We start from the raw sequence: 26,350 nt of genomic DNA on the forward strand, positions 1-26,350 counted from the left end.
AGTGCTGACTAAACGTATTCTATAAGCATGCCTACCTCTCTGCACTGCAACTGTCCCTGACACCTTCAAACACGCCGTAGTCACACCTCTCCTCAAAAAAAAAATCACTTGACCCTACCTGTCCCTCCAACTACCGCCCCATCTCCCTCCTACCCTTCCTCTCCAAAATACTTGAGCGCGCCGTTCACAGCCGCTGCCTTGATTTTCTCTCCTCTCAGGCCATTCTCGATCCGCTTCAATCCGGTTTTCGCCCTCTACACTCGACAGAAACAGTACTCTCTAAAGTCTGTAATGACCTGTTCCTTGCTAAATCCAGAGGCCACTACTCCATCCTCATCCTCCTCGATCTATCTGCCACTTTTGACACTGTCAATCATGATTTACTTCTTGCCACACTGTCCTCATTTGGGTTCCAGGGCTCTGTCCTCTCCTGGTTCTCCTCCTATCTCTCCCACTGCACCTTCAGAGTACACTCTCATGGATCTTCCTCCACCCCCATCCCGCTCTCTGTTGGAGTTCCCCAGGGATCTGTCCTTGGACCCCTTCTTTTTTCAATCTACACCTCTTCCCTGGGCTCACTGATCTCATCTCATGGTTTCCAGTATCATCTTTATGCTGATGACACCCAGCTGTATCTCTCCACACCAGACATCACCGCGGAGACCCAGGCCAAGGTATCGGCCTGCTTATCCGACATTGCTGCCTGGATGTCCAACCGCCACCTGAAACTGAACATGGCCAAGACCGAGCTTATCGTCTTTCCACCAAAACCTCGGAGTCATCTTCAACTCCTTCCTCTCCTTCTCTGCGCATATCCAGCAGACAGCCAAGACCTGTCGCTTCTTCCTCTTTAACATCAGCAAAATTCGCCCCTTCCTCTCTGAGAACACCACCCGAACTCTCATCCACGCTCTCATTACCTCTTGCCTTGACTACTGCAACCTACTCCTCACTGGCCTCCCACTTAACCATCTATCCCCCCTTCAATCCATTCAGAACGCTGCTGCACGTCTTATCTTCCGCCTGAACCGATATACTCATATCACCCCTCTCCTCAGGTCACTTCACTGGCTTCTGATCAAATGCCGCATACAGTTCAAGCTTCTCCTTCTTACCTACAAATGCACTCAGTCTGCAGCCCCTCATTACCTCTCTACCCTCATTTCCCCTTATGTTCCCGCCCGAGACCTCCGCTCACAGGACAAATCCCTCCTCTCAGCACCCTTCTCCACCACTGCCAACTCCAGGCTTTGCCCATTCTGCCTCGCCTCACCCTATGCTTGGAATAAACTTCCTGAGCCCTTACGCCAAGCCCCCTCTCTACCCATCTTCAAATCCTTGCTCAAAGCCCACCTCTTCAATGTTGCTTTCGGCACCTAACCTTTATACCTTTCAGGAAATCTAGACTGCTCCAATTTGACTGCCCCTACTTGACTGACTGTACATTTGTCCTTTAGATTGTAAGCTCTTTGAGCAGGGACTGTCCTTCTATGTTAAATTGTACAGTGCTGCGTAACCCTAGTAGCGCTTTAGAAATGTTAAATAGTAGTAGTAGTAGTAATAGTAGATTTAGGCGCAGTACATACAATAAACCTAGGGAGCTGTGCGTATAAATTCTAATTATTGCCAATTAGTCCTCATTATTGCTTAAGTGCAGTTAACATTGATGTTACAGAATACGCTTGGATTTTGGAGCAGATCTCTAGGCACGCTATATAGAATCCGGGGATATGCGCTGAACATGAATATTCAGCGGGAGATAACAGGCTATCTCCCGCTAAATATTCGCAGATTGCTGGTTAAGTGCTATTTAACCAGCCAGGAGCCGTTCCTGGCTGGTTAAATAGCACTGAATATCAGCCAGAATAACACTTCACCATTTAGGTACATTCGGCTACTTTTTGACCATTTTATATGCTTGATAGCTATCGAGTGGATTCTGCCCTCCTAAAACAATGATCTGACATAACGATGCTTCTTTCTGAGAGGGGCAGCCTGAGTATGTGTTACATTGCAGGAATTTCTAACCTTAGACTGCCTCTTTAACAAAATCTTTAATGTGAAGATTCCTGACATGTCAGTGGCCAAAGCTACAAGGATGCTGGGCTGCACGGAGAGAGGCATAAGCAGTAAAAAGGCAGAGGCAGTACAAGTCAGTGGTGAGCCTACACTTAGAGCATTTTGATCAGTTTTGAATGCTGCATCTTGCTGTGGATATGAAATGATTTGAAGTTTTTTAGAGGAAGGCACCAGAAGACATATGAGAAGAGCCTTGAAGACCTGAATATGTACCCCAGCGGAAACAAGGGACAGGTGAGGTATCGAGAATCTAATAATGATACGGAAATTTAAATATTTGAATGAAGAAACAAATCTTTTTCACAGACAGGGAAGCTGTAGAAGCAGAGGGCATGAAATCAAGCTGCAAAGAGGAAAACAAGAGCAACATCTGGAAATATTCATGGATAGGGTGATGGATGCCTTAAATGCCTCCTGGTGGAGACAAAAAACAGTGACAAATGTTTAAAAAGAATCCCTATAAACCAAGGGAATGGAATCAAAGCAAAGCTTAATGACATTCACATGTCAAAGAAAGGCATAGAGGAGTGTATGTAACCTTGCATGGAGCAGAAGGTACAACTCTAGCTAAATTACTGGCAGACCAGGCAGACCACCACGCTGGTCTTTTTCTGCTGTAATTTACTATGTTACTATGAAGGTCTCTACTTTCCTAATATAAAGTCAGAAAGTTTCTATGTACTACAGAATGAAAAGATGTGTCAAGCTGCTAAAATAGAACCTGTTGTAATTGTGATTTTTTTTTGTTTGTTTGATTGTTTGTTGTGTTTTGTTTTGTTTTTTTAGAGCAGGCCTCCTAGGCAAAAATTCCAATTTCAGTTTAAAGGGTCATGGATTTGATATACTGATATACTGTCTTTCTGTGGGTACAACTATACACTCAGTGAATCTCACATGCACGCTTGCAAGCACTGCGTGTCTGCACTTATATTTTTATTGAGAGGAAAAACCTCATACTACTGTGGCCCCACTTGGTTACCTTTAACCGAAAAAATACTGTTGACTCACAGTGAAAAAGTAATCATGGGTGAAAAAACCTCTCATTTATCTCATCTATCGATATGGTGTAATAATTCAAAACCAGAGTATCTACGGAGCAACGAAGCACTGACACAATACAGATCACATAAAGATGATTGGTTTTCAAAAGCGGACTAAACGTTTATGTCCTAAAAGGTGTACATCACGAGTTACACCTGCTCCCAAGTATGTTTAGGATTTAGTAAACAGCTGCTATTGAGCAGAACTCTATTTTAATCCCTCATTGGTTTTGGACCCCAGAATAACAAATCGGCATTGTGACAGCATCAAGAACATAATTGGTTATGTCTCTAATGGGCCCTTTTACAAAGGTATGGTAGGGCTACCACGTGCTAAATTGGCCTTATCATCAGGGTAGTGTGGGAGCCCAGCAGTAGTTCCAAAGTTGGCACGCGCAGTTTCCCGTGGTAGAAAATAATCTTCTACTGCAGAGGGTGTTCCTGGCGGTAACTGGCAGCACAGCCACATTGCCATGCACTGCCCAATTACCACGGGATTAGCACATAAGCCCTTACCACCTACTAAATAGGTGGCAGTAAGGGCTCAGGCAGTAAATAGCCACCCGCTAATTTTAATATTAGCGCACAGCCATTTACTGCTCCATTTTAAAAAATGGCCTTTTTCCTGCCAGGGTAAAAATTGGTCCAGCGCATGCCAAAACTAGTGCAGGCCACTTTTTACCATGGCTTAGTAAAAGGGCCCCTAAGATTGCAAAGGTGTAAGCAGTTATGTGCCAACACATATATTTGCGATCTTAAAAACAAAACTGGTTATATTCTGGCACATATCTGGTTATGTGCTAGCTTGCTAAGGGGCACTTTTACTAAGCCTTGTAAGTGTCTATGCGCGCCCAACATGCGCCAAAATGGAGTTACCGCACGGCTACCACGTGGCTCCTGCGGTAATTTCATTTTTGGCGCACGTCCGATACGTGCCAAGTGGCATTTTGGGGTGTGTAGGTCATTACCATGTGAGACTTTACTGCTAGGTCAATGGCTGGCAGTAAAGGTCTCAGACCCAAAATGGATGCATGGCAATTTTCATTTTGCCGCACGTCCATTTTCGGCAAAAATTTTAAAAAGGCCTTTTTTACAGGTGGGCTGGAAAATGATTCTGCGCGTGCCCAAAACCCGCGCCTACACTACCGCAGGCCATTTTCAGTGCACCTTAGTAAAAGGACCCCTTAATGTCTATCTTCTTTACTTTTTTTTTAATGGATGTTTAAGTACTGAGTAAGTGCAGTATAAACATCCATTTCTCTGTATTTTTGAACAGGCTCTATGTTGGTAGGTTCTATTCTAAAATACTGGTGAAACCTGAGATGTACTGACCTGTGTGTCTCAATTCCTACTTCTATAACATATCTAAAATTGTGCTGCATACTAAATATGCAGATGTATCCCAAATATAAAACAAATCTTGTAAAATACATATTTAAATAGAATAATAAAACCAATAAAACCAAGAGTACAAAGTTGGTTGCTGAAAGCACATTTTTATTAAAGGAAAACTACAAATGTAAAAGTTTACATAACAGATGTAGCAAAAATACATTAAAAAAACTCAAATAGAATCCAGAATCCTGACAGTCTTACATTCTGTTCTTATTTGTATTCAATTCTTGACATGTTATTGTGTAAAATTTGTAAATGCAGTCACACTCACTATGATTATTCCCAATACATCAAGTGCTACAACTATCACAGTTACTAATAGGGGAATTCTGCACAAAATTATTGAAATTCTGCATATTTTACTTTGAGGAATGACATGAAATGCAATTTAGGAAAAAGTTATCACACAAATTTATAATTGTTAATGTTTTGTGCAGAATTTGCTTGACTACTGTAAAAGTACATCATAGCTGCTCTAGCCACCTAAGGTTCAACGCCCCCCCCCCCCCCCCCCCGAAACCTCAGGCTTCTTACCTCACTCCCCAGGTTCAACCCATGAGTTTTCTCCCTTCAAGGCTACACCCCATCTCCTTCAATTCTTTTTTTTTCCTCATCCCAAGGCACAAACCCCACCACCCCAGACTCTCATCCTAGCTCTCACTTCTTCAACTGCACCAGCACTGCCCGGAGGAGGAGGTTGCTCCAGCCCGAGTTCCAACTCCTCTTCCATTTCCTCTCTGATAACCCTAGAAGTAGTAGCGGCTGTGCAATCTGGTAGTGCTGCAGCTGCTGGAATAACTCCAGTGGGGCAAAAACATTAGTCAGCATTGGGAGAAGGAACAGTGAATACAGGATGAGGCAGATCAACAATGGAAGGTGCAGCTGCCAACGTGGAGAGTGTAACTCAAGAGGCCTCCACTATCCCAGGTATGTTACCATCTTTGCCGAGAGCAGAGATCACCTTGCAGACAATATTGCAGATGTTGGTTAAGATGGATTCTTTGTTTTCTAAGTGCTCTTTGGATTTATCTTCATTGTTAACACTGTGGGACAATTGTCTCAGAAGCAAGAGACCACTACCCAAAAGTTTAAGCAGGAAATCCAGGTAGTTGAGAAGAAGATTGAAGAGAACCAGTCTGCTATTAGTGTGCTCCTTCCTAGCTCTCAACCTTCAACACTTCCTTCCTGCCATTAACCCATCCCCATTCCTCCTAAGCGCATCCCGTCTTCGTCGCCTTCGTCGCCCTACCTCCCCCACCCTCCTCCGCACTCTCTTGCTCCTCCTCCTGCTATCCGCAGGAGACATCAATCCCAATCCAGGTCCCCCACACCTGTCCTCGTCCTATCCATGCAAACGTTTCCGGGATGTCTCCAATCTCATATCTATTCCCCTCCTCCCCCCCTCTTCCCTCCCCTTCTCATGTGCACTGTGGAATGCCCACTCGGTCTGCAACAAACTTCCCTTCACTCACGATCTCTTCATCTCTCATTCCCTTCACCTGCTTGCCCTAACTGAAACCTGGCTCTCCCCTGACGACTCTGCCTCAGTTGCGGCTCTATGCCATGGAGGCTATCTCTTCTCCCATACTCCCCGCCTAGTTGGCCGTGGAGGAGGCGTCGGGTTACTACTCTCGCCCTCCTGTAGCTTCCAACCCCTCCTCCTACCACAGTCTCACTGCTTCTCATCCTTTGAAGTCCACTCCATCCGTCTATTCTACCCGTTGCCACTCAGAGTGGCAGTCATTTACCGCCCCCCTGATAAATCCCTCCCTTCCTTCATCACCGACTTCGATGCCTGGCTTTCTGTTTTTCTTGAACCCTCATCTCCATCCCTCATTCTCGGAGACTTCAACATACACGTTGATGACCTGTCCAACTCTCACGCTTCTCAGTTCCTCACTCTAACATCCTCCTTCAACCTCCAGCTATGTTCCACCACCCCTACTCACTGTGATGGCCATTGCCTTGACCTCGTCCTCTCCTCTTCCGGCTCACCCTCCAATTTCCACACCTCAGCTCTTCCTGTCTCTGATCATCACCTGATCACCTTCACACTTCTTCACCCTCCCCCTCAGCCCCGCCCAACATTAACCACTACTTCCAGGAATCTCCAGACTATTGACCCTCCCACCTTATCATCTAGTATTTCTAATCTCCTCCCCTCCATCATGTCCTCTGAGTCTGTTGACGAGGCTGTCTCCGCTTACAATGCCACTCTCTCCTCTGCTCTGGACACCCTTGCACCATCCACCTCCCGTCCCACAAGGCGTACTAATCCCCAGCCCTGGCTGACCCCTTGCATCCGTTACCTTCGCTCCTGCGCCCGATCTGCTGAACGCCTCTGGAGGAAATCTCGCACCCATTCAGATTTCCTTCACTACAAATTCATGCTATCCTCCTTCCAGTCCTCACTATTCCTTGCCAAACAGGACTATTACACCCAATTGACTAATTCTCTCAGCTCTAACCCTCGTCGTCTCTTCGCCACCCTTAACCCTCCTCAAAGTGCCCTCCGCTCCCACCCCCCCGTCACTCTCTCCTCAATCACTGGCTGACTACTTCCGCGACAAGGTGCAAAAGATCAACCTTGAGTTCACTACCAAGCCACCTCCTCCTCTTCACCCTTCAACCCTCTCCCTCAACCAACCAACCCAGACCTCCTTCTCCTCCTTTCCTGATATCTCCGAGGAGGAAACCGCCCGCCTTCTTTCCTCCTCAAAATGCACCACTTGTTCCTCTGATCCCATCCCCACCAACTTACTTAACACCATCTCTCCTACTATCACCCCCTCCATCTGTCATATCCTCAACCTCTCTCTCTCCACTGCAACTGTCCCTGACACCTTCAAGCATGCTGTAGTCACGCCACTCCTCAAAAAACCATCACTAGACCCTACCTGTCCCTCCAACTACCGCCCCATCTCCCTCCTACCCTTCCTCTCCAAGACACTTGAGCACGCAGTCCACAGCCGCTGCCTTGATTTTCTCTCCTCTCATGCCATCCTTGATCCGCTTCAATCCGGTTTTCGCCCTCTTCACTCGACAGAAACAGCACTTTCTAAAGTCTGTAATGACCTGTTCCTTGCCAAATCCAGAGGCCACTACTCCATCCTCATCCTCCTGGATCTATCCGCCGCTTTTGACACTGTCAATCATGACTTACTTCTTGCCACATTGTCCTCATTTGGGTTCCAGGGCTCTGTCCTCTCCTGGTTCTCCTCCTATCTCTCCCACCGCACCTTCAAAGTTCACTCTCATGGATCTTCCTCCACCCCCATCCCCTTATCTGTTGGTGTTCCCCAGGGATCGGTCCTTGGACCCCTTCTCTTCTCAATCTACACCTCTTCCCTGGGCTCCCTGATCTCATCTCATGGTTTCCAGTATCATCTCTATGCTGATAACACCCAACTGTATCTCTCCACACCAGACATCACCGCGGAGACCCAGGCAAAGGTATCGGCCTGCTTATCCGACATTGCTGCCTGGATGTCCAACCGCCACCTGAAACTGAACATGTCCAAGACCGAGCTTATCGTCTTTCCACCAAAACCCACTTCTCCTCTTGCTCCACTTTCTATCTCAGTTGATAACACCCTCATCCTCCCCGTCTCATCTGCCCGCAACCTCGGAGTCATCTTTGACTCCTCTCTCTCCTTCTCTGCGCATATCCAGCAGATAGCCAAGACCTGTCGCTTCTTCCTCTTAACATCAGCAAAATTCGCCCTTTCCTCTCTGAACACACCACCCGAACTCTCGTCCACGCTCTCATTACCTCTCGCCTGGACTACTGCAACTTACTCCTCACCGGCCTCCCACTTAGCCATCTATCCCCCCTTCAGTCTGTTCAGAACTCTGCTGCACGTCTCATATTCCGCCAGAACCGATATACTCATATCACCCCTCTCCTCAGGTCACTTCACTGGCTTCCGATCAGATACCGCATTCAATTCAAGCTTCTCCTTCTTACCTACAAATGCACTCAGTCTGCTGCCCCTCACTACCTCTCTACCCTCATCTCCCCTTACGTTCCCGCCCGTAACCTCCGTTCACAGGATAAATCCCTCCTCTCAGTACCCTTCTCCACCACCGCCAACTCCAGGCTCCGCTCATTCTGCCTCGCCTCACCCTATGCTCGGAACAACCTTCCTGAACCCTTACGCCAAGCCCCCTCCCTGCCCGTCTTCAAGTCTTTGCTTAAAGCCCACCTCTTCAATGCGTTCGGCACCTAACCCTTACCGTTCAGTGAATCCAGACTGCCCCAATTTGACTGCCCCTATCGGACCGACCGTTCACTTGTCTATTAGATTGTAAGCTCTTTGAGCAGGGACTGTCTCTCTTTGTTAAATTGTACAGCGCTGCGTAACCCTAGTAGCGCTCTAGAAATGTTAAGTAGTAGTAGTAGTAGTAAGTTGGAGCAAGTCAAAAATCATTTGAGACATTTGAATTTGAGGATATTGAATTTCCCGAAAGTGTATGGATAAACTCCAATAATAACTTGGAAGAACTTTCTGGTACAAGCTCTTGGGATGAGAGAAACAGCTTTTTCTTCTGTTAATAAGGTTTATTGTCTCCCTGCAAGAAGAGACAGAAATATTGGCAATAATTAACAAGTTCTGGATATTTCAGAAATTCTAGAGTCTTCTACTGAGGAAATATAAGAGAGGAAGTCAGGGGAGTGGCTAAGATAGCAGACTGAAGTCTAGACTGGCAAGCTGCTATCACTTAGCTAGAAGGTTGTTTTTCCCTCTCTCCCCACTATGCTGCATATCAAGCATGAAGGCACCATGAAAAGTCTACCATCACCGGCTAGAATGTCATTGTCACTCCAGCAGCCAATTGACCACTATGCTATCCGGCTCCCACAAGATATGCCTGGGGTTAGCCTTGCTGTGATGCTGGAGGAAGGAGTCTCCAAGTCTTCTGGGGCAAGATGCTATGTTGTTCCCCCCCCCCCCCCCCCTCCAACTTTCAACCCACCACCATGTCCTACTAAAGTACAGGAGGGGCTGGCGAGCTCTGAATTGGTGGAAGACACCAAATAAAGCACTCATGGTGAAGAGAGCACACCCTTAGAGCTGATAGCTGGAAAGAAGTACATTGGGGATCAGATTATTCTCGATAACCCCCCAGTGGTGACTCTGAAGACTCTTTGGAAAGCCATTACTAAATTGGATGCTACAGTTTTAAAGTCTGCCCAGGAAATGATCAACCTTGTAAGTAAAGTGGAACTTCTTTCACATGTCACTTGAAAAGATTAAACAGGCGTCCTCTGAACAAGTGCAGCAATTTCATTAAATCTATTAAAGATGCGGTTGCAACTGTTGTGAAAGATAATATCTGTATGTATCACAGATTGGTACAGATCAAAAATTTTAATAGGAGATTGAATCTTAGGATTCTGAATTTTCCTAAGGTTGTAGAGGTAACCCCATTGGATTTCTTTGAAAAGTATTTACTGGAGGTTTTGGAGTTTACCACTGAAACAATTCCTCCTTTAAATAAGATATATTATTTGCCTACTAAACCTTCAGGGGTTACTCTAGAAAATCAAGATCAACCACAAGCCTGGGATGGTGAAAACAATGATCTTAATGACTTCTAATATGAGCAAAGGCAAAGTGAAGCATGTGGGAAAGAGGAACCCAAACCATAGCTATGTGATGCAAGATTCCACATTAGGAGTCACCGCCCGTTGATAATACATTGAAATTGTCTGCTCAATGTGCAGCGGCAGCTAAGAAAGCAAATAGAATGTTAGGAATTATTAGGAAAGGAATGAATAACAAAACTGAGAATGTTTTATAATGCCTTTGTATCGCTCCATGGTGTGACCACACCTCGAATAATGAGTGCAGTTCTGGTCACCGCATCTCAAATAAAATATAGTGGAAATAGAAAAGGTACAGAGAAGGGTGACAAAAATGATAAAGGGGATGATACGATTTCCCTATGTGGAAGGCTAAACTGACTAGGGCTCTTCAGCTTGGACTTGGAGAAAAGACGGCTGAGGAGAGATATGATAAAGGTTTATAATACTGAGTAAAGTAGAAATGCTTTTAAAACAAATAGGAGGAAATATTTTTTTACTCAACAAATAGTTAAGCTTTGGAACTCTTTGCCGGAGGATGTGGTAACAACAGTTACTGTATCTGGGTTTAAAAAAAGGTTTGGACAAATTCCTGGAGGAAAAGTCCATAGTCTGCTAGTGAGACAGACATGGGAAGCAACTGCTTGCCCTGGGATTTGTAGTATGGAGTGTTGCCACAATTTGGGTTTCTGCCAGGTACCTGTGACCTGGCTTGGCCACTGTTTGGAAAACAGGATACTGGGCTAGATGGACCATTGGTCTGACCAATTATGGCTACTCTTATTTAACAGGTAGATGTGAATCGCTTGTTTACTCTTTCCAAAAATACTAGGACTAGGGAGCATGCAATAAAAGCTACTAAGTAAGTAATTTTGAGGATCACGTGGTGTGATGCAGGAGTGAAGTCGCGTTTGAATGGAGCTCCTGCCATTTCCCCTCATCTAACGCTATTATCAGCCTCAAAGGGGAACAACGAACCCTTGTATCTCTAACATAACACTTTGGAGATCGAGCGGGGGTCTGCCTGGCAGTCTCAGGCAAGAAGAATGGCGGCGAAAATGCTTAGAAAAGAGAAAGGCAAGGCCACGGAACCTAAGATGGCGCCTGGCCAGCAATCACCGAACTTGAGTGTTTGCTCGGCGTGGATGGCTGAAATCACCGCGGAGGTAACAGCGGTGGTGGAGGCGGCCCTCGATAAAAAATTTGCAGGTGCTGTTTGACCGGGAAGAATCCGCCCATGAACATCTTGATGGGTTTCACCTTGACTTGGACCACATACAGCAGCGGGTCAGTGACCTGGAAGACCGTACAGCAGCATCAGAACAACCTGCGGAGGCCCTACAGAAGAGAATCATGGAGCTGGAAAACAAACTGGATGACCTAGAGAACAGGTCTCGTTGTAATAATCTACGACTGATTGGGCTCTCTGAACAGATCAAGGACTCCGAGCTGGGGAGTTTTTTAGAGACCTGGCTTCCGAGCACTCTGAAGCTGAACAACTTACCAGGCCTGCCACAGATTGAGAGAGCGCACCGTCTGGGACCAAGGCGACAAGGTGCGGTGAGACCATGGGCAGTAATATTGAAAATCCTTCATTATGGTCACAAGCAGGCGATCTTGCAGGCTGTACGGGCCGGAGGAGAGCTCAGCCAGGACGGCCAAAGAATCCTTTGCTTCCAGGATTATTCTGCATGTGTGGCCGCGGAGCGAAAGGAGTTTGCGCCCGTGTGTGCGGCCCTACATGAGAGAAGAATCAGGTTTGCATTGATTTATCCCGCGAAATTGAAAGTTCAACACGAGGGCGCGGAGAAATTCTTTGAAGAGGTGTCTACAGCTAAAGACTTTTTCAAAGGTCTGTCACAGGAGTCTGCAACTTGATGTCAAAAGGATTGGGGTGAAGGCTGCATAAAAGTTTGAAGACTTCCGTCTGGACCAGTGGCCTGAGAAGGGACTCTGAGCCTTGCGCTGGACTGATAAACCTGAGACCGGGAGAATGATAAGTATGCATGTGGGACTGAATGTTAGTGTATGTGCCCATGTTTAAAGCGGGTACCTGGAAGATGGGTCGAGATAATAGATATGGACTCAATAAATGGGGGTAGGCATTAATTGTAGCTGTTATGGTATTCCCTAACGAGCAGATGGATATAAGACAGGGAGGGGAATGGGGCACCAACACGTGATGGGTTCCCTTTTGGAACTCATGTTTGGGGTTTGGAGGGGAGAGGGGAAAGTGCTTGGGGGGAGTTGGAGGGGGGAGGGAGGGTAGGGGATGGGGAGAAGTTGGGGGAGGGGGGAGGGTCTGCTCAACTATAGGTTGTAAAAGGGGTAGGGGAAGACAATTGGGGGTTGTTGAGGGAGAAGAAGACAGCAGAGAGACATTGATTTTCGTTTGAACTGAGTTATTCACTGATTTGCACTGAAAACCTATTACACTGACCAGGAATCCACAAGGATTTATATATGCACGTCAAGCAGATGGACAGAACTTCACACCGCTCAAGCTAAGTAGCGGTTACGTTTTTACTCCTTCATTTTCTTAAGAAAATTATTTGAATAGCGTTATCATCAGCAGGAGGCAGGGCATGCAATGATGCTAAGAAGGTGTTGATTTACATCTCAACTCCTTGAGTCTTTGTACATACACCAAAAAAACTGAGCACACATTGTCATTATTTAAATATTTTTTAAATTTTAAATTTTTCATTTTTTGTTTTGATTTATATGGACAAACATTGCCTTGGTTTCTGATAATTTGTATCAGTTAACATTTAATGCCAAGAAGTGCCGAGTGATGCACCTGGGGTGCAGAAACCCGAAAGAGAGATACCGGATAGGAGGGGAGAGATTAGTAAGCTCGACTCAGGAGAGAGACCTTGGGGTGTTGGTGTCTGAGGATCTGAAGGTGAAGAAACAATGCGACAAGGCGATGGCCGTGGCCAGAAGGATGCTAGGCTGAGTAGAGAGGAGCATAACCAGCAGAAGAAAAGAGGTGTTGATGCCCCTCTACAAGTCGTTGGTGAGGCCCCACTTGGAGTATTGTGTTCAGTTTTGGAGGTCGTATTTTGCTAAAGATGTAGAAAGACTGGAAGTGGTGCAAAGAAAAGCTACAAAAATGGTATGGGATTTGCATTGCAAACCATACGAGGAGAGACTTGCTGACCTGAACACGTATACCTTGGAGGAAAGGAGAAACAGGGGTGACATGATACAGACGTTCAAATATTTGAAAGGTATTAATCCACAAATGAACCTTTTATGGAGACGGGAAGGCGGTACAACTAGAGGACATGAATTGAGGTTGAAGTGGGGCAGACTCAGGACTAATGTCAGGAAGTATTTTTTCACAGAGAGGGTGGTGGATATGTGGAATGCCCTCCCGCGGGAGGTGGTGATGAAAACAGTAATGGAATTCAAACATGTGTGGGATAAACACAAAGGAATCCTGTTTAGAAGGAATGGTTCCATGGAATCTTAGCGGAGATTGGGTGGCGACACCGGTAATTGGGAAACAAAATGGGAGCTGGGAAGACTTCTTCGGTCTATGCCGTGATCGTGATTGAATAGATAGGGATGGGCTGGAGTGTAATTTTTAAGGGGCTTCAATGTTAGGTTCAGAACTTAGTACAAGAACAGTACTGGGCAGACGTCTACGGTCTGTGCCCTGAGAAAAGCAAGGACAAATCAAACTCAGGTATACATATAAAGTATCACATACACATGTAAAATGAGTTTATCTTGTTGGGCAGACTGGATGGATCGTACAGGTCTTTATCTGCCGTCATTTACTATGTTACTATGATTGTTGTAAACCATTTTATCAGAATTTCCAATTTGCATTTTAACAAACTTTAGAATAAACTATAAATTAAACTATAAACTGTTATGTGTGAAAATAAATCCTATATAAAATAACTTATTCCAGAAGAATTCAAAGATCCTTTGCCCGGGTGGGTGATGAGGCAGTATTAAATACCTATTGTGTTAGAATTTTTGCCTCATGTGCCTCACTTTGCATTTGTCAGTATTATTTCATCTACCATTTATTTGCTGTTTTGTGGTCAGACTGTGGACCTATTCTGATGTCACAGCAGTACCTAGGTAGCTTCTAGCAGCTACCCTGTGCCTGAATATTCAGGAGAGAGCTCAGCACTGAATATCTGGACACAAGTGAACCAGAAGGTCGGCATTTAACAGAACCCTGACTGACACCAACTGAATATTACCCCCTTACAATTTTGCATATGGGTCGGGTATTCTATGCAAATTCTGCACAGACTCAGTGGGAGGGGATTTTTAAAACCCAGGGGTTTGTCCCTAATAAAAGGTGTACACCTTTTAATCCAGAACTGTAAAAATCACTAACGAAGATAGTGAATAAAAGGAGTGCTATGAAAAAGGTAGGCTGGTATTGCAAGTACGGAAAGATAGCTTGAGGAATATGCAGCTACAAGCCTCAGCAAGATTTCAATCTGTATGCTAGACTGATTCTTATCAAGGCCCCATGCAGACTGCACTAACACTTGAAATATACAGCTCATCCAAAACTTTTGTCTAAACTGTAGTTTAGCAAATCCTGTCAATTAAGGTTAGGTTTACGGTAATCATTCAGGTCTCAAACATTATTCAATATGGAAGGTATCATTGTCTAGCACAGTTCAAATACTCGCTGAAATTCCAGGGCTGCTATTCTCAGAGAGAAGTCAATTTAACAAAATAGATCAAGACTAGAGAATTCCTGGATGGGTGAAGTTGTAGATTACATTGAACAGAATGCAAGATGTAGACTTTGGCCAGGAGAATTCTAGATACACCAGGAACAAAGCAGACTACTGTAATCAACCTCACAAGGCCACAATAGGAAGATGTTTTCATAGATACATCACATTTTTGAATTTGTTGAGTAAATACATTACTGTTAGGGTTAGTCACAGATGTTTGTCAGTCTGTCAAATAAATTTCAAATCAGTAGTATAACTGAAGCAACCATACATTAAGAATGTACCATAGCGCCTCCACTGCCCCACTCCCTCTTCAATCATTTCCAGGTCAAAGTGTCAAACTGCTCACACTGGGCCTGTCAACAAACTTCCCAGGCATAGTGCTAACATCAACTAGGAAACATATATAGCCAACCCCCAGTGTAGTAGGGCAGAGAGTGACCCCTTGGACGGGTATACACGTTTTTTTCAGTATCTATCACTATAAAAGTTTCCTTCATAATGCTCTTCTCAGCCACAAAGAACAGGTACAAAGGTCCCCTGATGGCTAACTTCCACGGGTCATCTCTCACATTTCTGCTGGAGAGCCAAGAACTCCCTCTCAGCAGTCTCAAGTGTCCTCTTGTCATGCATTGGCTTCCTGCCCTCGCCCTTGTAGTCTTCCTCTCTCTCCCATAATTGTCACTCGCCACCCCAAGAAAATGGCTTGCTATCCCTCTGCACCCCAGTTTGCGCTGATCCCCTTTCCCTTCCACTGTCATTTCTCTGAATTCATGCCCCTGGCATCAAGGAGATAGTACCAGGCCTGCCACCATGACCAGCGCTAACTTCAGCAACAAGAAGCCTTCCAGCCTATCCACTCATGGTACCACCCCTGTTGGTACCACCCCTCTGACACATGCATGTCAGAAAAGAGCGGGACTAACCTGACCTTCATGAGCACATAGACTGGAAAGCTCCTCAGCACCGGTTAGCATTGGTGCTGGGCCTGGTACTTTCTCCTTGCTGTCAGGGGCCCAGCATGGCACTGTGGGTGGCGGAAGAAGGAGGGAGGGAGGTTTGAGAAGAAATGCTGGATGGGGGAGGAGGGAGGGGGAGAGAGAGGGAGCGGGCAATGTTGAACAGAAGGAGGTGGGGAGATAGAGAGATTGGGTGATGCTGGATGGATGGCTAGGAGGAAAAACAGAGAGTAGGGGAGATGGAGAGAGGCAAAATACTGGACATAGATGGAGGGGTAGGGATAGGAGAAGGAGATCCACATGGATGGAGGGGAATAGAAGAGAAGAAAGGGAAGAGATGAACATTGATAGAAAGGAGAAGAGGGCCAAAGAGATGCACATGAATGGAAGGAAAGAGAGGGAGGATACGCATATGGATGTAGAGGAGGGAAAAGGAAGAGATGGGAAAAGCTGCACATGGATGGAGAAAATAGGCAAAAAAAACGGATGTTCCAGATCCACTCTATACCTCCTCCAATCAAGTTTGCAGAGGATCCGGCTGTTACTTATGTGCTGCCCTGGATCCTGGATCCTCTGCTGCCTTGAACATGGGGCTCCAACTTGCCCTACTTTGCCAAGATTCACTGCTGCCTCCCATCTGCCCTGGATGTGTCTTTACCTTTGTGATTTTTTTAAAATTAATATTAAAGATGGATCCAGAAGAGACCCTTGGAACTAACTTTAACATTAAAAAAAACCCTGAGGCATTCTCCCTCCGACGCCTGCGAATCAGCGATGAACATAGCCAGCCTTAATCTGCCTGCGTCGGAGCGTCTCCCTCAGACGCGTCCCACCTCTGCGTAAGACAGGAAGTTGAATTAGAGAAGGCAGGACGCATCTGAGGGAGACGCTCTGACGCAGGCAGATTAAGGCTGGCTATGTGCATCGCTGATTCGCCGGCGTCGGAGGGAGAACGCCTCAGGCCGAGACGAAATGACCACGTGGATGGATGGGTGAGAGTGGGGTGGGGGGTGCAAGACGCGCGGGAGGGAGGAGGCAGAGAGAGACCGCGGTCACTGCAGCATTTCTTTTAAAGAGCAGTCCACGATTGGGCTGGGGAGGCTTAGCCTCCCCAAGCCTCCTATACGGGGCGCCTATGATTTTGTAGCTCCTATGGTATATACATATTTACAACTCCTCCAGTCCATTACCCATCCTTTTTGGTGCAGCTAGCAATCTTCACCATGGACCAGACCTTCCTGTCTGTCTACTCTCTTTCCTCAAAGGAAAGGTGTACCTCTCAGGGCTACTACCTTTGGCTTCAACAGGCTCCTTCCCTGTTCCTGCTTCCCACCTGGAGCACCCCTCTGCTTCCCGGTTAATGCTTGGACTGGCAGAAACCTCCCCTTAGTTCAGCCTTAGTTTATTAATCCCATCCAGGACACCCCCTCTCCGCACGGGTCCTGGCAAGAGTAGAGGCAACCAAAGACCATGTGCTCAGTGCAACCATAACTTTTATAAATTCCCCAACTCTACCCCTACTGTTATTCAATAACCTTAAACATTTCCCTCAGCACTTTCTCATAAACACTCCCCTTGGGGCTGGACTTCTCACTCTCTCAGCTCACTCCCTCCCACCAGTGACTCTGAAGGTGAGGTCTCCCATCAGGTTAGTAATCCCCATTATAATGAGGGATTACATGTGTTATTTTCAAGGAAAATATATCCACACAAAAAACAGGTGCAAATCTAAGAGAAAATGTGCTTGTATTTTCCCTCGGAAAACAAGTGCAAAGCTCATGGTATGAGTACCTGCAGACTTTGCCCCTCTAGGGCTACTTTTGGAAAATTGCCTTTTTCACACACAAGTAGAATCTGAAAACAGAAAGAGAGAGAGAAATCAATCCGCCCCCTCCACCCAACTGCCTGTCTCCAGTGATGTAATATGCAGGCAGGCTCTAATGGTGAAACCCACAGACTGGCCCTGGTATCCTGCAGGACAGCATAGCTGAAATGCCAATGAGAGGATCACAGGCTGAGAAAACAGGAACAGCAAGAATCCCCAGTGCAGACTCTGCTCTCATGCATAACACCTAATAAAGAAGGGGAACACTCCCTGCCTATTCCCAAAGCCAAGTTAATAGACAGCTAGAATCCAGCAGGTAGGTGGAACACAAGACAATGCTTCAGATTCATAATGGGATCTTTTATTCAAACAGGATCTCAACATACTTTACAAATTCAAGTGCTTCAAAACCATAGTATAGCCAAACCATGAAAAAAAATCCCTATGTTTCCCCCTTTTTCCTAAGGCTTGTTAATTTTTCTCTGCTCCTTCCTGGGCTCTAGTACACTTCTCTCTTTTCCCTCCCTTCTTGTCCCTCACACTTTCTCCTCTCTTCTCTGGTTCCTTTGGGTCTCTTTGGGGTCCTTTTATTGAACTGTGGTAACAAATGGCTTTAGTGTGCCCGTACCTGGATCATTTCCATACGCTAAGGCCATTTTTAGTGCAACTGTAAAAAAAACAATTTTCTATTTATTTCATTAATGGCCGTGTGCCAACGTTGCCATAAGTGCATGGCCATTAAAAAAAAAAAAATCAATATCTTAAATAATACTGGTAATATCAAAATGTCAATAATTTTATTATAAAGACTAAATTAACATTAAAATAGTGCAATCTTTATAAATATTTGCCCACTCATACAAAAAGCTCAAAAGTTAAATACTGCCTGTGTACTAACATCAGGTAATTTGATACTTCTCTCTCATCTGCACCCCAAATTTGACTATACAGTCCACACCCTTAATAGTCCATATATCCTGTTGTCCTTGAAGACTCGGGGTTATCAAAGTTCACACTCCTATATTCTATACAAGTGAGTGATCTACAAATGAGAAGATCTCAAATCATCCAGTTCAATTTACGTGGGATCAAGTCATACATAGTAAATGACGGCAGATAAAGACCTGTATGGTCCATCCAGTCTGCCCAAAAAGATAAACTCATTTTACAAGTTATGCGATACTTTATATGTATACCCAAGTTTGATTTGTCCTTGCCATTTTCAGGGCACAGACTGAGCTCTGAAGCTAACGTTGAAGTCCCTTAAAATTTACACTCCAGTCCATCCATATCTATTCAGTCACAATCAGAGCGTAGACCGTGGAAGTCTACCCAGTAAGCCACAAAGCAGCATCTAAATTAAAATTAAACTTAAAACTGCACTTAGATGTACAGGATATGAAAGTGCACAAGTGTAGGGAGTGTAGAAATATAAAGTTAAACAATTATAGCCAAAGATGACAACAAATACTGTGCATTATGAATAGCCAAGACACTTTAAAAATGAGATAGAGATTAAGGGCCCTGTTTACTAACATGCGCTAGCATTTTTAGCACACGCTAAATGCTAGAGACATCCATATATTCTTATGGGCATTTCTAGCATTAGCATACATTAAAAATGCTAGTGCACCTCTAGTGAGGCTTAGTAAACAGGGCCCTAAAAATATCCTGTTTCTAACAGTGAACAATCCAGGTCACAAGTACCTGGCAAGATCCAAAAGAGTAAAATAGATTTTATGCTGCTTATCCCAGGAGTAATCAGTGGATTTTCCCAATCCACCTTAACAATGGTTTATTGACTTTTTTTTAGGAACATGTTCAAACCCTTTTTAAACCCTGCTACACTAAGTCCTTTTACCACATTCTCTGGCAACAAATTCCAGAACTTAGTTACACATTGAGTGAAGAAATATTTTTTTGTTTTAAATATACTACTCTACTTAATAGCTTCATTGCATGCCCTCCAGTCCTTGTACTTTTGGAAAGAGTAATACAAGTGATTCACGTCTACCCATTCCACTCCACTCTTGATTTTTTTTTTAATTTTTTATTTATAACCATTTAAATTTTTACAAGCAATAAAACAACTTGCTGGAAATACAGAGAAAGTAATATGTAGGAATTATTTCAGTCAGGTAATTCTATTCTCTTCCTTAGACCACTAAATAGGGAGAGTGAAACAAGATAAGGAGATCAATTAAATAGTAAACAGAAAAAAACCCGTGGTATTAACCTGATTATCCCCAGATATTACTCATCCAATTCATTATTCCACATTGATCATCTGGTTGGCTTCTTCAAGGCCAATACGGTGTATAGTCAAATCATTTCATTGTAAACATACTTATTGTCCAATATTAGTTAGAAATAATACATCTGATTACATTCTTTCTCTTTTAAAAACCAGAAGTTATTTAACAATACATATACTTAAGTCTCTAATTCAAATCCCACTGATTAAAGTAATCCCAGTCTTCACAGGCTTCACTCCTTTTAAAGTCATAATTTGAGGAAATATTTCTGAGGAAAACTTTAGTAGTCATACCCGGAACTCTGGGAAAAACAATAATCTCGATATTAATCATCTATAATAATATTCATTTTATTATTCAAAATTTCTGGTCTATTACCATTTTCAAAATCATAACCACTTCTTGCTCATGTAGAATCATTTGTTATATCAATTTTTTTTTCTCAAAGGGTTCAGTTGAATTGTCCATGTAACTCTCTAATAAAATTATATCTGAAACAAAATTATTTACTGCCACCGTTAGGTCCCGAAGCGCCTTCCAGATGGTATTCAATGTAACCTCCATGGGAGCCAAAAACTCCAAGTTGATTTCTCATAGGTGTTTAGGAGTGGTTCCGCCAATTCGGGTTCTGCTGTAAACGTCCTCCGTTTCAGCATATACCTCTAACTCACTCCTCCACTCCTTTGGGCATGGTGGTTGAATAATTCGGGAGCGATGGAGTTGTTTTTCCAGGTCCAAGAGCGTTGACGCTCCTTCGCCGGCGCTAATCAAAGGACTCGCCAACCCTTTCATCTGTGGGCAGTTCGTCGCACAGCGGTCCCGCACTTGCTGCTCAGGGGAGAAAATGCTGGCCATCGGCGGCTGACCGCCAGTTGTTCCCTTCCTCTCAGTTAAGGTAACTGCAATTACAGAGAGGAAATTTACGTAAAGACGACGAAACTTCAGAGGGCAGCTGGGCCGTTGGGCATACGAACTTCAGGTCACCATCTTACCACTCTCCCAGTTTGGGACACTCTTTGGTTTCTCCTCAGAGGCCTGTCTGATATGGGTAACCCTTCAGCATAGCCCTCTAAGTCATTGAAACACACAAGCCCCTCCACCCTACAAGGTGGTGTCCCTTCGGAGGGGTCCACTCTTGATTTTATACCCGCCTATCATATCTCACTTCAGCTGTCTCTTCTCCAAGCTAAAAAGCCTTAGCCTCTTTAGCCTTAGGGAAGTCATCCCATCCCCTTTATCATTTTCATCGCCCTTCTCTGCACCTTTACTAATTCCACCATATCTTTTTTGAGATGCAGTCACCAGAATTGCACATAATATTATTTGAGGTGAGGTCGCACCATAAAGTGATTAAAATGCTCCCTATCTCAGACAGCTTGAAAATCCTCGGCGTTACAATAGACCGTAACCTAACACTAGAGAATCAAGTTGCATCCACAACTAAAAAAATGTTCCACTCAATTCTTCCCGTGGGAAACATTTCGCAACCTGGTACAATCAATGGTACTAAGCCACACAGACTACTGCAATGGAATCTATATGCGGGATGCAAGGAAAAGACCTTAAAGAAACTTTAGACCGCCCAAAACATGGCAGCCAGGCTCATATTTGGAAAAAAACACGATTCGAAAGCGCAAAACCCCTCCACGAAAAACTGCACTGGCTCCCAATCAAAGAACGCATCGCCTTCAAAATTTGCACCCTGGTTCACAAAATTATCTACGTTGAAGCCCCAGGTTACATGACAGACCTGATCAACCTACCATCCAGGAACACATCAAAATCAACATGAACATACCTGAACCTGCATTATCCCAGCTGTAAAGGCCTCAAATATAAATCAACTTACGCATCCAGCTTCTCCTACATAAGCACACAATTGTGGAAGACATTACCAAAAGCCTTGAAAACATCACACGGCCACCTAAACTTCCGGAAATCTCTTAAAACTGTTTAAAAAGGCATACCCTGTTGACCCAACCTAAACGTTTGATCCTTGTGACATAACAAAACTAAGGCACGTAATTGGACATATCGCAACCCTTCCGCAGTACGACTACCATTTGTGGCTGCGCCACACGAACTTTATCTTACCACAGTACAACTTTGTATTTGTTCTCACCGGAGTCGACAAATGCCTCTCCGGTACCATGTAAGCCACATTGAGCCTACAAATATGCGGGAAAATGTGGGATACAAATGTAACAAATAAATAAATGATTCTAACAGTTGTAGTAAGACTGCATCCGACTTCCAAGACCGAATCAGGATATCCTGCGTTTAGCATCAGTTATAATCCTAACAGTGGTGGTGTGGCGGCACTGGGTTTCCAGGAATGCACTGGAATAACCTGCATTGCTTGACGGTGGCAACCCCCCCCCCCCCAAAAAAAAAAACCTTCAATGGATATGAGGGGGCGGGGCAGATATTTGAGGTAATAGCCTTGCTTGTTTGATGACTGTATGGATTGTTAGAAAGTTTGCTGCTAACATATAGGGGCCCTATTACTAAGCCGTGTAAGCGTCTATGCGCGCCCAACACGCACCAAAATGTAGTTACTGCCCGGCTACCGCAAGGCTCTTGCAGTAATTTAATTTTTGGTGTGCGTCCGATACGTGTGTCCAAAAAGTAATTTTTATTTTTGGATGCACAACAAGTGGCATTTGATGCGCGTAGGTCATTACCACCTGGTTACCGTGTGAGATTTTACCGCTAGGTCAATGACTGGCGGTAAGGTCTCAGACCCAAAATGGACACGTGACAATTTTCATTTTGCCACACGTCCAATTTCGGCAAAAATTTTAAAAAGGCATTTTTTACGGGTGCGCTGAAAAATGATGCTGCGCGTGCCCAAAACCCGGGTCTACACTACCACAGGCCATTTTTCAGCGCGCCCATCGTGAGGAACTTTAGTGTTGGATTAAGTGTTGGTCCTGTAAAAATAAAAGAGGATAATTACAATATCTGAAATGGTCTCTACATATGACATGGTGGAAGCCAGTAATTTTACAGATTCTGGGCTTGCTTGAGTCTGATGGTAATATAAAGGGTTGAAGGAGCAGTTAAAGGACATGGGAAAACTAGTTTTGGAGTACATAGTGTTGTGAGTCTTCCACTTGAGTTAAATATGCATACAACTGGGCAGACTAGATAGGTGAATTTGGTAGAGATTGTTTAGGGACCCTTTTACTAAGCCGTGCAAATGTCTATGCGCGCCCAACGCACGCCAAAATGGAGTTACTGCCCAGATACCGTGTGGCTCTTGTGGTAATTTCATTTTTGACACACATCTGATACGCGCATCTGAAAAATAATTTTTATTTTCGGACGCATGTATTGGACGTGCACCAAGTGGCATTTGACGCGCGTAGGTCATTACCGCCCGGTTACCACGTGAGTCTTTGCCACTAAGTCAATGGCTGGCAGTAAGGCCACAGACCCAAAATTGCCGCACGTCCTTTTTCGGCAAAAATTTTAAAAAGGCTTTTTTCAGAGGCGCGCTGAAAAATGGATCGCCGTGCGCCCAACACCCACGCCTACACTACCGCAAGCCATTTTTCAGTGCACCTTAGTAAAAGGACCCCTTAGTTTCCCATGCCATTTATGGGAATTTTAATTTTGTTACCTTTTTTGTTTTGTTTTGAGGGCAATGTTGAAACTAATGTGCACTACTTGTGGATAGGGTGCAACTTTTTTGGAAATATGAACTATTCCTCAGCAGTGTGCACTCTGCAAATATTGTGCAGTCTTTCAGAAGACTGTGAACTCTGCCAACAACTGGTTAGAGTTAGAACACACTATTTCCGAAGAGGGCATACTATTGGAAAACGGTGCTCACTCTTCTTAAAGAGTACAACCTACTTTTTTTTTTTTGGGGGGGGGGGGGGGGGTCCTTTTGCTAAGATGCCCTGAAAAGTGGCCTGCACTGGTGTAGACGTGTGTATTGGATGTGCACAGGTCCATATTTCAGCGCACCTGCAAAAAAGGCCTTTCTTTTTGGCCGAAAATGGATGCGCGGCAAAATGAAAATTGATGCATGTCCATTTTGGGCCTGAGACCTTACCGCCACCCACTGACTTAGCGGTAAGGTCTCACATGTTAACTGCGCGGTAATCGTCAGCGCGCATACAATGCCGATTTACTGCCCGGTTAGTGCTGTGTGCCAGAAAATATATTTTCCAGTGCACATAGTGGACACATGTAAAAAATGAAATTACACCTGGGCCGAGCGGTAGCAGGCCGGTACGTCCAAACTGGCATGTGTTGGGCACATGTAGGCGTCTACGCGGCTTAGTGAAAGGGCCCCTGGGTATTTCCAACACAAGGAAAACCTGAAAGTTCAGGCTTTTTCCTGTTTTTTTGGGTGAAAAATGACACGAACCGATATGGGAAATGTTGACATTTTTCATGTTACAGCCAAATACACAACCCTAGCATTTAGTCTTTTCTTGCTATCATTTATTTTTAAATTTGTTTATTAGTTTTAAAATTTTAACAAGAATACACTTGTTATTGAAATACAGCCATAGTGATACCTCACAACAAGAAAATAGTTATTACCATTTTAAACAAAAAACAAAAAGAAAAATCTCATATAAACACCATTTTCATAAATTCAACATAACATAATCCTTTTTTGCTTCCTTAGACCACATTAATTTTGGGGAGAGCAATAAGAGTTAGCGAAGATTCTTAACATATCAAATCTAAAGTAACAAAGTGGCATATTGTTCCCATCTTTATCTTAATATTACTTCAGTTGTTTCAAGTCCAGAAATGACTTTAAATGATCAGGCGAATAAAACAAATATTTTACCTCACCCAACTTAACATTGCATTTAAGGGGTAAGCTAAAAAAAATGTCCCTCCTATATCTGCTGTCCTTGATTTCAATGCCAGAAAAGCCTTCCTTCTTTGTTGGGTTGATTTCGTTACATCAGGGAAAATCTGTACCTTAATACCACCAAAACAGGTTTTTAAATTTTTTAAGTAGAGTCGTTTAAATCATTCCAGGCTTCTTGTTTTTCCCTGCATCTCCTTTTAATTTTGAAACATAATATATCTTATTTATAGGCGGAATTGCTTCACGAGGCATTTTTAACACTTCATTTAAATATCTTTTAAATATATCATGCGGGTTTATCCCTAGAATTTTGGGGAAATTCAGCAAGCGTAGATTTAATCTTCTATTGAAGTTCTGTTCCATTTTCCTTCGAATGTCTGTGCTGTCCTTCACCACAGTTGTTGAAATTCTTGCAAAGAGTCTACATTATTTTGAATATTTTGATCTTGCTATCATTTATTATGTTACTGTGTTAGTGACATGCATACTGGGGAAGGAATGGGCCAGTCTGTCAGTATTGTGTGCAGCCTGCTAGAAGGCCATGTGTTTTTGCCAGTGTCATTTGTCCCAGGAGAGAAAAAATCAATTCAGGTAGTGCCATGGGTGCTTGTAGAAATGCTGGGTGGGTGTGGCAGTGCTTTCTATATTACTGAGAGGACTAGGTGGCTTTTGTAATGCCAAGTGACTGGGGATATATGGGTAATTCTGGCAATTCTGTGTGAAGGACAGGTAGCTCTCTGGCAGTGCTATGTGTGCAGGATGTGACACACAGTTCTGACAATGCCATGTGCCAGGGGTGGGATGAGCAGCCCTGGAAATGCTGTATACAAAGAAAAGGACAAGTGATTCTAACAGTGCTGTATAAGCTGAAGAATAGGAGCAATTCTGAGTGTGATGGGTATTTGATGAAAGAATGAGTGCCTGCCTGTGTATGGGTGTGGATGAATGGTACTGTGTGTATGCTGGGGAGGATTGGATATTTCTGGCTTTAGCGGGGGGGGGGGGGGGGGGGGGGGGGGGGGGGGGGATGGTCTAGCATTCATTTGGATAATCTTAGAGATAAAGGTTAAGGAACCAAGCGAACCTCTTTTTTTTTTTTGGACTATGTTACTTTCCAGAGCTGTGTTCCATTCATCAGATCAAAGCAAAATGAATGAACAGTAGAAGTGCATGACATTGTGCAATCTAGAAACTATGTGAGGAATTTTGCCTACAGGAAGAGATGTGTGAGTTTCACAATGACTCCGGCTTCATTACCTCCTGAGTGTCCCTGACACACTAGGTTTTCAAGGTGTGACGCAGCAGTGTGGGTTCTTTAATTACTGGCGGTAAACCTAACTTTTCTTATTCTGCATTCCTTCCATAGTTTTTGTGTTGGAGTTTGCTTGTTTTACTGATTCACGTCATGACCTCTTGTGTCATCATGGGAAGCTGAAGGAGTGTTGCTGTCTTTATGCAGGTTTATGTTTTTGTGATCAGCCTTGGTAGCATCCTTGGAAAGTATTTCTCCCAGAGCTCCTCAGTGTAATGGAATTGATCTTTCCTCTCCTGGCCACTTCCTTTGGGAAGATTTGAAAAGTCCACTGTTTTCTTCTCTTTGTCACTTTTAGAATTTTCTTTTTTTCAACTTGCTTTATTGGAAATTT

The sequence above is a fragment of the Microcaecilia unicolor genome, chromosome 4 (assembly GCF_901765095.1).
Source record: "Microcaecilia unicolor chromosome 4, aMicUni1.1, whole genome shotgun sequence".
Taxonomy (NCBI): Eukaryota; Metazoa; Chordata; class Amphibia; order Gymnophiona; family Siphonopidae; genus Microcaecilia; species Microcaecilia unicolor.